This window comes from Chelonoidis abingdonii, chromosome 15 (assembly GCF_003597395.2).
Source record: "Chelonoidis abingdonii isolate Lonesome George chromosome 15, CheloAbing_2.0, whole genome shotgun sequence".
In the NCBI taxonomy this organism is placed as follows: domain Eukaryota; kingdom Metazoa; phylum Chordata; order Testudines; family Testudinidae; genus Chelonoidis; species Chelonoidis abingdonii.
In genome coordinates, this window is record NC_133783.1 from 13,599,416 (window position 1) to 13,613,361 (window position 13,946).

Below are 13,946 nucleotides of genomic sequence, written 5' to 3' on the forward strand. Positions count from 1 at the left end.
CCCCTGCTCTGCCTCCACCCCGAGCACGCCATCGCTGTTTCACTTCTCCTGCCTCCCAGGCTTGCGGTGCCGCTCCTCTACAAAAACCTCCTGTATCTCAGTCTTGGATGATATCAGCAATCATCTTAACAGAACTCAGCCAGCCACCTACAAAAACTCCTTTCCTTTCCTTGTTGTAGGTAGCACACTCTCCATAAACCTGATCAAACATGTGTCTATTGCAGAGTACCCAGAAGCTCATCAAATGTGAGCTATTTCAGACCAAGGGGTAGGGGAGCAAGTTCCAGAGTCTCAAATTCCTCGCAGAGCATACCCTGCCAGCTACTTCTCTAGCTTTTGTAACAAGGGGGATCTGGCCAGAGCACCGCTGCTCACTGCAGCTGTGGCAGTCTGGCCTGGAGAGAGGTGATCCCTAGAGCGGGTCTATCTCAAGCCATTGAGAGATTTATAGGTCATAACCAACATCTTAAACTCTACACAGAGACCACTGGGCTGCCAGTGCAGATCCCAGAGCACTGGTGTCATGTGCTCCCAGCAACACACCCCACTTAGTAGGTGAGCTGCTGCCTTCCGCATAACCTCAGTCTCTGAATGGTTGGAAGGTGTTGTCCCATGGAGGGCACTTTGCAACAGTCTATTCTTGAAGTAACAAGACTGTAGATAATGATGGTAAGGATTACATCTGAAAGGAAAGGTTGCAACCTCCTAACCAGACACAGATGGTAAAAAAATGACTGGGACACTGCTGTAATATGGTAATCCAGCAGCTGAGGGTCTAAATTCATCCCCAAGTTGTAAATCTCAGCAGCTAATGGCAGATGTACTCCCTTAAAGGGGTTTACGCATAACCCATCCCCCAAAACCAACCAACTACCCCACCCTTCTATTAAAGGCTTTTATAACCAATCCTGTCTCTTCCATCTCCGAATATCTGTGTCTAGGAATTATGGTGCAAGGAGCAGCTTGGAGGTAGCAGAGAGGCTGGGAAGCCTGGGCCATTGGTGGATTTGGGTACGTTGGGGAGCAGAGAGGGAGTTTAAATGCAGGGGTGTTGTCAATATTTGTGAGGTGCATGGGAAAAGCTAGGCCTGAGGTGTTGGGGGGAATAGGGAGTTTTCTGGAGGCCTGGAGGATCTGTGGTCTGACTTGGGCAAGTGAGGGCCAGAGGAGAATAGCTAGTCGGGCTAGTCCTCTGGAAAGTGAGACACCAACCATTGCCATCTCTCCCCCCACATCTTTTTAGTGTTGAGTGTTTGCTGCTGCCTCAGAGCCAGCAGAATTAGCAGTGAAGGCAGGAGCAGAGGCAGCCAGGCTAACCTGGCCAGTCGTCTCCATATTAGCCCTAGGTGTCTGAGGAGAGGCATTGCAGGGACGCTCCTGCAGCCTCTGTGGGGCACAGATGATCACAGGGCTTCCTGGGCTGGCCATCCAATCTCCCCATTTCTCTGTGCTTCACCTTTTGCAGGTTGTTTTTTCTGGAGTGGATGTGTTTCCTGCCCTCCTACACTTACTCTCACAGCTCTTGACTACTTGTAATTAAACATCTCATGGTACTCTTTGCAAGAACAGAGGTACTAGCTGGCTTGGGTGTCCTGACAAATTCATAAACAGGATAATTCCATTAAACTACTTACATTTCCTCCAAAAGTCAATAAGAGACATCCACTCCTCCTTCCTGCCCTAACCTATAGTGTTCTAAACATCTTGTCTTACTTGAGGAGTGGGCAAACTGATTCATGTGCTTGTGCCTGTTTCTGCTCTCACTGGAGTTGGTGGCAAAACTCCCTTTGTCTTTAGCTGGAGCAGCATCAGGACTATAATTTGTAAACTATTTGAGATGCTTAGGAATGAAAGGTGCAACATGTCATATATCCATAGGATCATCATTTTACTGTATTTTGATTTCTAAACAAATTAGCCTGCAAATGTTTATCATTTTCTGAGTCACAATCACAGAGCCATAGAAGGGCAGAACAAAGAGAAGAGTGAAATTGTGTTTTCTTTCTCATGAGGTTTGCTGAAATATTGTAACACTAAAGGCTTTTGACATTTAAACAGGTTTCACCCTCACCTGGGTCATTTTCTAATTTCTATTATTGCATAACTCAGGGGGATACATGACTTGGTTTGTTGTTGTTTCCTTTATCACCTGGCACATTTACTAGAGAATGAAAAGACTCTGGCTGTGGATGAATTGCTGCTAACATTTAGGCATGCATTTCTATTTTTAAATTAGAAGTGTGTTGGATCTTTTACACTGTAATACTGCTGACTTGGCTGCAGTTTATACATAGTTCTTCATTCTCTGTCCAGGCTGCTTTTAACTCTCATGTTCTATTTAAAGAAAACTGTATCTAAGCAGAAATATACTCCTCCTAATTTAGTCTTTCTTTCAGTGAAAATGGAGATTAAAATTGGTCTTGATGAGGGTGAGCAGATAGACCAGAACAACTCAGTAGCATTATAGCCCTATAATTCACTTCTTACAGAAGTGCTGGTTGTGACACTGTAGTTCAGATTGCAATGATTTTTTCCACTGAAGGTAGGAATTTAATCTTTGTTTTGTATGAAGACATGGAATATCTTAACCAAGTTTACAGCCCAGATATGAGTAAAGACTGAATTTTCCAAGCATTTTAAAGTAAATCTGTAAGGTTGTTAACAATAATTTAAAAATAGAGGTTTTATTTTTCAGTGAATCTCACATTTTTCCTATGTATCTAGCTAACAAACAGCTTCTTACTACCATTTCACACTTTCCATATAATTGAATGGATCTAAATTTTTTTTTAAAATTAAAAGTAACAACTGAAGTCTCCAGGAGAGAGCAAAGAGTGCATGTAACCGCCAGAAGAGTCTGTGACTACTCTGAGAACAAAATGGCTGTTGTCATTGCACACGGGCAGAGTTCTTAGAAATGAAAAAGTTCACTGTGCTGAAAACTAAGGCAGCACAGTTTCATAGCTACATCCATCCATCCATCACAGAATCCTCTAGTAAAATAAAGGTGCCCTAATGGCAGATTGTAAATCTGCATTAAAGACTGCATTCTGTGCTGCAGCCTCCCACCCCAATTTTATGCAATGTCTTACATGAAGGCAAGTGCTTCATCACTCTTGCAGCAGACATCAAAGATCCAACATTTGAGATTTCTTTGGGAATGGTGGGAAATGGAAGAAGTAAATATTTCCCCAGAAAAGCTTTGCAATTGCTTTTGTGAGATGTAGTGCACAGTAGAAAGAAGCAGCAGATGTTTTTGAATGATAGCCAGAGGTTCTGAAATGAAGCACACCAGGTATGAAAATTCTGCAGAACCTATGAAAGATATTAATCTCCATTCACCACAGCAAGGTTGCTGGATTTTTTTTTAAGCCTTTCAGTGCCATCTCTTTACAACTGAAGTGTTATGACACGCTGTAGCTGTTTAGGAGAGACATGTCTAGCAATATTTTCCAGCTCTGATGAGCTGGCCTCATGGTATATATCATTTTATTACAATAGTGAGGCAGAGTGCTGGAATAAGGAACCTTAACTCAGAATTTCCTGAGTTCTGTGTACTTGGCTCAGAATCTTTTTAGAGATTTTTCTGTGTAAAAGCGATGCTGCCCGAATTATTAGGCTCAACATCTGATTTGTTGCCCCTCTTGGAGGCTGCTTCCCTCTCTGACATTCTTATTGCAGAATCCCTGCTAGTCTTTGGGCCATATTCTCAGCAGGTGTAAATCGGTGCAATTCCATTTACTTTGATTTACACTCATTGATGATCTGCCCCTATGTGTGTAGTTATTTTGTTCACAGCAAATACTTCAAATCTTAAATAAATAAAATCAACACCCAGCGGTAGAGAGCAATCCTTCAATCACAGAGTCCTCACAGTGCAAGTGGAAAATTGTACTAAGGACATAGATTTCAGTGTCCAACTTCCAAGGTATTAGTACGAAACAGTAAAATTATTATAAACATTAAAATGTTGGGAGTTGGACAGGGAACTGACAGTCCTATAAGTGTATTTAAACTTTTCTACAATTAGACTGATGTTCACAACCATATTACAGTTTCTAAAAATACAGTTAGGGGTTTAGAGTCAGTGTTTCTAATGACAGGTTTCAGAGTAGCAGCCGTGTTCATCTGTATCCGCAAAAATAACAGGAGTACTTGTGGCACCTTAGAGACTAACACATTTATTTGAGCATAAGCTTTCGTGGGCTACAGCTCACGTCTTTGGATGTATGTAGTGGAAAATACAGTAGGAAGATATATATATACACACACAGTGTTTCTAATGTATCAATAGTGGAAAGTGGCTCTTGGGATTCAAGTGTGGAGCAATGTCCATGTTCAGAGCATGTTTACCCAGACCTCTCTCCTCAAACGAAGGCTTTTCTAATATAAATACTTTTTCATTCAGCGTAGTTTCATCTTTCCAGTTGCATGAAGAGGCTATTCAGCTGGCTAAGCAGAGTCACAGAGAGAAGTTGGATAGCCCTTTGCTGACTGTATCTGATATTCACCTTCTTTATGTGGACTTGTTCCCGTGGTCGTCAATTTTGTTATTGATATGAATGAAACTGGCCCATATGTATGTGTGCATATGCCTGTGTTCCCCTCCCCTCCATCTCTGACTTCCTCAACTGTCAGCTCCTGAGCATCAAATTGAGTGACTTTTTGGAGAGAAAATAGATACAAAATGATGCTAAACTAACAATCTCATTGGTAACCTGTCTGTTTTGAGCAGACATTGAAAGACTAATTGGCGGAGAAGCATGAAGCAGAACTGGCTGGCAGGTTGCCTTTTATCACCCTGCCCCATGCCCCTCTCTGCCTCACTTGGAAAAAGAATGGCACCTTGCATCCGCAGCCTTCAAATTAATCCTATTAGACACTCTTCAGGAAGAAAACAGGAGACAGCCAACATCCACTTTGATTACACAATGAGAATCAGTTGTAAAGATACCCCCCGCCCCACCCTTCTGTTGTCTCACATTTCCACATGCTTTTGAATGGAAATGAGAACAAGGTGGGTGGGTGGGGGGAACTTGATCTGTTTCAGAGATGCAGGAAGCCAGGAGGGGGCTATGATAGCTGTGGTATGCTAATTTATTCAATTAATAAACTGTCTAGGGAAGGTGAACACCACAGGAGATTGAAAAGAAGCTGTCATTGACCTCCTTGTCCCCTGGTGGGTCTAAAGCTTGAGTGAGAATAAACTGTTCATTTCTGGAGCTGAGGGAAAGGGCCCCTTTTGTGCTACTGCTGTCTGATCTCCTCCCCAAACACCAATCCCTTCCTCAGGCAGGTGAGACTCTCTTGGGATATTCTTGGGGTGTAGATGTGTTGGTCAATACAATCCTTAGACACAAGCCTTACTCTTAGCCTATCGCTGTCCTTCTGTGTATTAAAATACAACTCTTTCATAAGGCACTGTGAGATCTTTGGAAAAGAGGCACTTGGTAGTGCCAGGTATTACCTCAGGCCCCACATCCATACATAATTGACAAGGAAGCCTGCATTCCACATGCATATGGGGCATGGTGGTCCAGAATGGATTCCCAGAAGCATTAAGAGTCCAGACTGGGGTTTGTCTGTGACTCCCATTGGTGAAAAATGTTAGCTATTGAAATCTTTGGTAATTTGCAGGTGTCAGTGAATCAGGAATTAGAAAGCATTTTTGCACATATGGCTAAGGTAGTGGCATTTTTTAAAGAGACCTAAAATATTTCTACTAGCTTTATTTCAAAATCCAAAGCACATGCTTATCATCCTGCAGCTGTTTTTCATCGTCGAACCCTGCAACTCTCAGATCCCTTTGGAATTTCTATTCTTTACCCTCTGCAAATCAGTCAGGTCTGACATATGAACTGTTGCAAAAATCAGTTTTAGCTTATTCTTTTGATGATCTGAGAACAAACACAAGTGACGAGGTGACATTTGAGACAGGGCCTTCAAGTCAGAGATCCCCGGGGAGGGAAAAATATTGAAAGGATTTAAAAAAACAAAACAAAAAAGCAAAGCTTGATCAGATCAGTAGTGGTGGCTCTGCCACTATACTATTCCACCAAAACTCAGTGGTGATCTCACGGTGCCTGTGTCTCACTGGGAAATTGTTGTTTCTGAAGAGAGTAGGCCTTGGCTACTAACCAGAGAGCCCCTGAGCTGCAACCTGGAGTAGAGGGCTTGCCTGGATTCCCCTGCTAGCCACTGGAGACATGGCACATACCAGGCAGAGGACAGTGGACTGCCTGGGGTTATTTGTTCTGGGAAAGACTTTGTTACAACCACCCTAGAAAGGGGAAACCACATAGTGACCTGGCCAGAGGGCTGAGTCACAAAGTGGAGGCTGCAGTTCCTGGAGTGAGAGTGGCTGCAGGGTGAGAGGATGATGGAGAGAGACCCTGCCAGGGGAGATTGCAATGGCTGGCTGTAGCTAATCCTCAGAATGGCCAGCAGGAGGGGGCACTAATGAGTACACCCTGTGACAATGACTTATACCTTCTGGGCACTTCAGCATGTAATTTACATAAACTTGAATTCAGAGGGTGAAATCTTGGCCCCAGCAATGCTCCCATTGATTTCAGTAGTGCCAGGATTTTACCCACACTCCCTAAACCACTTATCCAAGTGCAGTTTACACTGTCTTATGCATTGCCTTCTCATCTGCCCACCGAGTCTAACAGAATCTAACCTGGTGTAAATCACAATGGTAAGAGGCTAGAAGAATGTCATTAAGCTGGAAAATAAACTGAGAGGAGGCCCTAAGCTGGGGTATGTTGAAGTGTGATGTGTCTGGTAGCACAGGACATTCTATTGCTATAACTCCCCAGAAGAACACTGAAAATCAACATTTTTGTTGAGTCAAGGTCAACGTCTACCAGATGGATTTGTCCATAGTATTCTTCTTTTTGGACTTGAATAGCATGTGGTCACTTCCCCAAAAGGCTTAGAAATCAGCTGGCTGGAGGTTTTCTTTAGGCGGGGTTTTCCTTTCTCATCTAGGTGGGTAATGAAATCCTTATGTGCTCATTTTTTAAACTCTCCACATACCATTGTTATGTGTTTGTGTTTTTACAAAAGCTGCCTGTTGGCTTACAAGAAAAACGAAAAGTACAAATGGAAATAACCTGCTCTATCATGTTGCACCATTAAACAAACAGGCTGATAAAATGTGTCATTCGGATGACTGACAGTTATGTAGATAAACTGATGTTCACCTTGCGTCACCTTGCGTGACTCATCCTTTTTTGGGGGGAAATGGGTAGGTGCAATTTCTCTTTCAAGAAAGATTTATTGTCATGTAGGTACCACAGGCAGGGAAAATGAGAACTAGTCTATTGCTATTTATTCCCTGGTCACTTTCAATCCTTAGGCTACTCTATATTGGCTGCATTATCCCATTCCTGCCAGATATTCATCATAGGGCTTTTTCCATTGCAATCTTCCCTGAAACAGTGCAAATGTATTTATCTTACTAATTCTGGGTTAACGTTCACAGAACACATAGTTTCAGGACTTGGTTTATTAATAATGGTGCTAATGTCAAACCAGGGAGGATCTAACAAAGGAAATTAAGTTTGGGATTCAATTTCCCCCCATGCATCCAAATGGGTAAATCTGTCACAAAGAAACCTTTATATCTAACTTATAGCTGTACTCTGGCCACTGTGAACAACATCAGTGATACAATTTAAATCAAAATAGCCTGTAGTATTAAAGCCCAAATCTCAGATGGCAGGAATGGTGACAGGCCTCCCAGCCATAATGTAAACTTGCCCCAACAAATTAACTAGTAAATTGAATTCCAGAATCTACCTCAATTCCGTCTCTTCTGGACTTCTTAGTGGAATAGAATACAGACATTAGAGATTCATTTTCTGGGATAAATGATTCTCAGAATTTTGTTACATTTTGTTCTTTTAATATTTTTCTATCAACAACACTAATTTACCGAAGCCAGTGTACAGCACAAGGCACTCTTTCTTTCTAGCTACCTTCTGCAATCAGATAGAAAATAACATAATTTGAAATGCATTCCATTCTTTACCTCTCACACAAAATGAAGGAGGATCAATGAAAAGATGTATAGCAGGCTCAGCTGGTTTTGTAGTCCTAATGGCTACCTATTGAAACAGATGAAATCACTCATCATTCAGTCTTTTTTTTATTATTTTTTATTAAAGGAACCCTGTTTCACAAAACACTCTCCCACTTGAATGCATTTTAAAGCAAGGGCCACGAAGCATTTCTGTAGCATATGATGAGTTTCTTTGGCACATGGATGACAGCTGATCAGCATAATGAAACGTTCAATAACTGCACTGAACTGGATAACCCCGGTGGTCCCACTAGGATCAGTTACAGAATGCTAGTTGTTTGCAGCCAAGTGGGTGAGTAAGGAGTTAATCAGGCATGTACACTAATAATAGGAGACCTCTGTGTCCAAGGGCGTGTGGTGGGCCTTGTCCCACTTGAACAGCTCTTCTATTAAAATGGCTGTATTACAATTAGACTTTTCCGAGCTTGTTTTCTCTTACATCAATATCCATTGTGTTTCTCTTGTCCTTTAATGATCTTGCAATTGATCTGTTTCCTCTTTGATCATGGTTAGCTGACCAGGGGGATGTTGGCATTCCGTTTCAGTCAGTCACTAGTTTATTTCAATTGTTCAATATAATTTTCTTGGGCCATTGTTACTAATTTCCATGGATTTAGTTTAAATGAGCAGATCAGAGGCAAAATTGCATCTCAAATGCTTAGTGATAATTAGGAGGAGGAGAAAAGAAATGCTTCCCATATGAGCTGGAAAAAACATTATACAAACTGTTTTCCAAAATAATGGGTGATTTTTTTTTTTAAACCATCATAAATTGCAGAAACCATTTCAGACTTGTTTGTGTTTTTGAAACAGGCGGCTGAATTTGTTTTCCTAATGCTCCTGGCTGCTGGATTAATTCTGTATTTCCTGTAGAAAACCACATTAAGAGACAGCTACAAATTTGATCATGTGGTCAATCACTCAAAAGTAGGAAATGCCACAGGTAAGTTAGCATGCTCTTGACCTTAACTCTGTCCCTGTGTGTGTATTCGTGATGATATTCTTTATAATGACAGAATCACAAACTGTTTCTCAAATGTTAAAAAATTACACAGGTTTTTTTATACCACCTTATATACCTATGAGTAGCATGTTGTATTATTTTTTCATTCTTTATGTACACAGAACACAAATTTAATTATTATATGGCCAGTATATTTTTAGTAACAGGCTTTTTATTTGAATTCTAGTCTCTGACTATGACCCTAATTCAGCAGGGTACTTAACATCTGCCTGACTTTAAGCACATCAGTGGACCTATTGACATCAAGAACTGAAAGGGAATATTCATGTGCTGAAATAGCTTGCTAAATGAGGGTCAATGTAGTTAATTTAGCTACATATTTAGGCAATGTATTTTTCCCAGCAAATTTTCACTGACCCTGGTGTGTGCTTAATATACTGTAAAATGTTCCACATGTGTGTGGGAAAAACCCTATATGTTTTTATGTTGTATTTGAGAAACATCATGGGATCATGATGGGCCAGATTCTCAGTGAGGTTAAACTAGCATAACTCAATCGACTTCAGTGGAGCTCTTCCAGTATATACTAGCTGAGGATCTAGCCTACAGGTTGTAAAAATAACTGATTTTTGGTTTGAAAACTCTCAGGCCAGCAGTGATTTTTATTTTTGAAAGTGAGAAGTTAAGAGACCACGTATGGGGATAATAATACTTATCTCCTCTGTAAAGTGATTTGAGCTCTGTGGATGAAAAGCACTGTGTAAGAATGCTAAATAATAACAATATTATTTTGGGGCTCTGAATATTTTACACATTTCTGTCCATTGTGCAAAGTATAATAAAGATGTAACATGAAGCTGACTTGCTCAGACCTGCTCTGAACACAGAAGCAAACCTTAAACTCAGAAGCAAACCTGAGTAGCTGAGCTAGGTGCTGGGGAGAAGCACAGTAAAGGTGTGAGGTTGCATACAAACTCCAAGCACACAGTGACTACATTGCTACTTTGGCCACAGGGTAGCTTTGTGGACCCCTACTGCAGCCTCATTGTGGGCCTGGGAGGACTGCAGATAAACTCAGTGGCACATCCCCTGGCCCTTTCCCAACTCATTCATGATTCACCAGACCGCTTTGCACAGTTGTTTCTGCACTCTCAAGGTGTGCTCAGCCCCATCCCTTACACACCAGGGCTTCGCTGACTGGGGACGGCTGCATTCATGGAGACGAGGCTAGACCTGCCCTGCAGCCCACTGCAATTTGGTGGATATTCTAGGTGGCTGTGAATGTTATCTAAAAAGAATGTCTAAGAATCATTGGTGGCTGCAGAGGGACAGTCAGCCAGTCGGGGGAGAACTTGATGTATTGGACACAGTTATGTGTCGGAGATGGCATTTGCATCAGGGTGCTGGGAGATTAGCCATCAATCTCCTACAGTGATTGTAATGTACTAGGGCCATGTTGTCTGTGATTGACTGTAATCTACCACCCCACTAACACAGACTGCAACATAGCTGTGTGAATGTTGCATTAACAGATGCCTAGCGATGTGCTGGCCAAATGGGCAACTTCACAAGCAATGTACAATGGCAGCTTCATAAGCAATGTACCAATCCCTGCTCTCCTGTGCCCACTGGTATGGGAAGATCCCCACCTCAGTGAGTCGAGGCTACTGGTTTAAGAACATAAGAATGGCTATATTGGGTCAGACGAATGGTCCATCTAGACAAATATTCTGTCTTCTGACAGTGGCCAATGCCAGGTGCCCCAGAGGGAATGAACAGAGCAGGTAATCATCAACAATGATCCATCCTGCCGTCCACTCTCAGCTTCTGGCAAACAGAGGCTAGGGACACCATCCCTGCCCATCCTAATAGCTATTGATGGACCTATCCTCCATGAACTTATCTAGTTCTTTTTTGAGCCCATCTAGTTCTTTTTTGATTCACTAAGATATCCTGGATGAATTCTGCTGCTTAACAAAGGATTGTTAGAACAGTGATTGACATACTGAGGGGCGTCTGGGTACACCCACCAGATAGACTTCCCCTCTTCCCCTCCTGCTAGTAGGAAGGGAGATGATCAAGAGGCAGTCCCAACTCCATCTGCAGAATCAGAACCTCCACTAGGAGCCCTAGCTAGGATTTGGAGCAGCCTTTTTCCACTGTTCCAGCATAGAGTGACACTGGCACAAGAGAGTACTAATTAGACCCCTTGGCACCCACAAGTGTGAATTTGACCACTGTGTGTTGCCCATCCTCCTCAATGGAAGTGGATGGATCATTTATTTTATTTTGGCTCTTGGTCCTTTCCTGGATCTGGTTACGAATCGCAATTTTCTCATATTTATTATTGGTAATGATTTGAAATTACCTGATGAATTATTTTGACCCTAAGTATTGTCTTGTGGCATGTTTATGATCAATTTGTGGTGAGTACACAAGGAGACATTCAAAGAGTTTTGATTGGATGCTTAAGTCACATAGTGTGTTTCAGCTCCCTGATTTGGCGTAGTGTAACTTTTGGAATTGTTTCCTGTGCCAATTCTCACATTTATTTAGTCAAAATTCTATGAATTCTGTGAATATTCTCCACTATTCATTAAAATGTGCTGTTGCTGCAAATATTCTTGTTCAATAGAATGTCTGTGAAAAGTAAACACAATAGGGGCACAAACACAGTCAAAGCAGATTTACTGAAAGCCTCAAGTTAGATTTTCAAAAGCACCTATGGAACTTAGGAGCACATATGGCATTGAAAGTCAATGGGACTTATGTGCCTAAATCCTCTAGGTGCTTTTGAAAATCCCCCCCCTCAATGAATAATAATAAAAAAATGAGCATTCAACCTGCTTTTTCTTCTGAGCAATCTTTCCATTACAAGCCAATGTTCCTAAGCAAACCTTTGATAACAAGCAGTCCTGAAGTCCTGTAATAATAAATCAGTGGAGGGAAAACAAGTTCCAGAAATAGCATTCTCTTTCAAGCTGACAAAGGATGATTATAAACAGCAGGAAGAGAAAACTGAAAAATACTTTTAACGACATCTCTCATAAAGTGGTCCTACATGATGGCTAAGGGCCAAATTCATAAAATTGAAAAATAAATAAATGTTGGGTTCCTTTCCTTTGCCAGCTGGTTTCTGTAAGGTTTTGTAGGGTGCACTTGCTTCACAGTTTCAAGCTTTTCTCCACACTCAGGAGGACTAGAAATGTAGGGCACAAAGAGATTTAGGTCTCTAACGTGCAGTTTAGGTACCTAAATCCAAAATGTTGATTCTCAAATCCCTCTCTCAGCTGCTATCTAATGCTCTAGGTGCCTAAAGTCCCTAATTCCCTAAATTTCTGCTGGTAAGTTCCTCTGAGCACCTAAAAATCTGCCAGTGTGCATGCACACAGGGGCCCATGGACCTACTCTGAGGTAACTATTTCATGCCTATGCCCCAGCAGGATCCTCAAACTAGGTGTTCCCTTGCCTATCTACCTGCAGGGCCTGTTCCAGTGGGCAGTCTCAGAAGCTGTCTACTGGATGAGGTGCTGCAGAAAACAACATAGGAGCATGAGAAGATCTCGCCCCTTATAAGTCTTAGCTCAGTGGTTAGAGCACTCATACAGTATGCGAGAAACCCAGGTTTAATTTCTCTCCGTAGCCTCATGGAGAAAAGGGATTTGAACTGGATCTCCCTCTTCCAGGTGTGTGCTCTAACCACAGGGCTACAGGGTATATGGAGGCAGGGCTCTCTCAATCTCAGCTGTTGAAGCTGTTCCACTTTCTATGTATTTATATATACATACACTTAAATAGTCATTGGCCAAGAGGAAGCAAGAGAGACTGATGCTTTAGTACAGAGGTTTGGTGCCAGCCCCCCTGCTCCAATGCATTTTTAATTATTTATACACAGCAGTGACAGATGGTTCAGTGGCCACTGTACCTTTCAAGACCCTCATAAATATATAGCCTGCCAAAAAGGGCTGACACCAAAAATTAGGTTCAGATAAAATAATGGGCACTGGGAGACCAGAGGAAAGTATTAACTTTGCATAATTTTGTTTAGTCACCTTAGTTTAAAATGTTGAGGTACAAAGGGGCAGCAGAATTAGAGCGTCTAATGTTTATGGACCTTGTGGAGCAAGTGAATTTTCTAGGAAGACCTGGAAAGACAAGAGGACAGAAGGGCTTTTTTCACCAAAATAGGGAGGCTGTAACAGTGTCTGCAGATGCTTTAAGGCAGGTTACAGACCCACTACAGTCTTGGTCTTAGTCCAGTCCAGCACCACGGGCATTCTGGGGCTTGTAGTTCATAGAAAGATCATAAGAGCTGCAAGGAATGCTGGGAAAGGAGGCACGACTATAAATAAACTCCCTTTCGGGATGAGAGACTGGGGAAAGAAGAAAAAAAATTTGTGAGTGGTATCTCTCCGTCTTTTCAGCACCAAGGACGGAGAGGGTGCAAGAAGAGGCCTAAAAAGACAACCGGGTGGCTAAGTAAGGGACCCTGAGGGAGGGAATGTTACTTTAGGTAGAAAGCCAGACTGCCAACCCCTGCGAGGGAATTAAGAAACTGGCAGAGCAGAGAAAGTACCATTGAGGAGAGCTGGTTGTCAGACCTGATGCCAGTTACTCTTTTAGGGGCCACCAAGACTGGAGCTTGTGAGCTCCCTCCTGACTTATTGCTATATCCCAGACTCTTTAGGGAAGACTGTGATCCAGGGAAAAGAGTGGGTGAAAGTTTCAGAATCTGTTAGACTAGTTTAGACTTTTGTTTACCCCAGAAGATGTGTAATTCTTTTCTGTTTAGCCAGAAGAGCCACACGAATAAGGATAAGCTAACTGCTACAGAGGTCTTTCTATGCATGTACCACAGTCCTTAATGTATCCCTTTATTGATGTTTATTTGGA